Raw genomic sequence first — 1,261 nt, 5'->3', positions numbered from 1 at the left:
ATTCTGATTCTGGTTCTGATTTCGTTGCTGATAGAACCCACTGTTTCTTCGGTTATTACCCTGGTTGAACCCATAGTTGTTGTTGTTGTTCTGTGAATAGTTTCCAATGGCTTTAGCTTCATCCATTGGCAAATCATCCACATCTGCTTGACATTCTGAAAAGTGATGGCTTCCCCCACATAACTCACACACAACTTGGGCTTGTTTAGCTTGCCCTGCAATTATCTTTGTCAATGCTTCTACCTGAGCTGTCAACTTAGTGATGGCATCCACCTCTAACACACCAGCTACCCTCTTTGATTGGCTTCTTTCAGTTGGCCACTGCTGATTATTTAAAGCCATCTCCTCCAATAGATCATACGCCTCATTAGCACTTTTTCTCATAAAGGCTCCACCAGCTGCTGCATCTATTAGAGTTCTAGTGTTTCCTACCAACCCATTGTAGAAGTTGTGGACCAGCATCCACTTCTCTATACCATGATGAGGGCACTTTCTGATCAGATCTTTAAACCTCTCCCAAGCCTCATGGAGAGATTCATTATCTTGTTGGCAGAAGTTATTGATTTCTCCTCTCAGCTTTGCAGACTTGGCTGGAGGAAAGAACTTTGACAAGAATTTCGTTGCCAAATCATTCCAGGTGGCAATAGAGTTGGGTGGCAAGGAGTTTAGCCAACTCTTGGCTCGTTCTCTAAGAGAGAATGGGAACAGTCTCAGTCGAATAGCATCATCACTAACTCCATTAACTTTAAAAGTTTCACAAAGTTCCATGAAGTTAGAGAGATGCAGGTTAGGATCTTCAGAAGGGAGGCCACCAAACTGAACTGAAGACTGCACCATTTGAAGTATGGTAGGTTTGATCTCAAAGTTATTTGCATCCACTGCCGGTGGCCTGATACACGACTGCACTCCCGTCAGAGTAGGGAGAATGTAATCTCTCAAGCTGCGGCCATTAGCTTGATCTTCTACTGCGCCACCATTATTACCGTTATTGCCTCCATTGTTTGCAGCATTAGCAGCCATGATTTCTGAAGTTTCAGCAGTTGCTGAAACTCCCTCTTGCCTCTTGTTCTTTCGGTTTCTCCTACAAGTTTTCTCGATTTCGGGATCAACTGGTAATATCACAGCTTGTCCTTGACGACGCATACACTTATGATTCCTGAAATAGATCACGAAAATATTGCAAGAAAAAGGTTAGAAAAATCAGCAAGAGAAAATATACCAAAGTAGAAGTTAGTATAATTTTGTGTAATATTAATCTTTA

General features: G+C 42.1%; 1 non-coding gene across 1 annotated transcript; it reads left to right on the top strand.

Moving 5' to 3' along the window:
• Positions 1–472: 472 nt before the first annotated feature.
• On the top strand, positions 473–579 carry LOC115703257 (small nucleolar RNA R71). The gene has a single exon (XR_004009035.2). It is a non-coding gene; the product is annotated as a small nucleolar RNA R71 (small nucleolar RNA).
• The last annotated feature ends 682 nt before the right edge of the window (positions 580–1,261 follow it).

This window comes from Cannabis sativa, chromosome X (genome assembly GCF_029168945.1).
Source record: "Cannabis sativa cultivar Pink pepper isolate KNU-18-1 chromosome X, ASM2916894v1, whole genome shotgun sequence".
Taxonomy (NCBI): Eukaryota; Viridiplantae; Streptophyta; class Magnoliopsida; order Rosales; family Cannabaceae; genus Cannabis; species Cannabis sativa.
The sequence above is the reverse complement of the archived record's forward strand: the minus strand, read 5'-3'. Positions and strand labels throughout refer to the sequence as shown.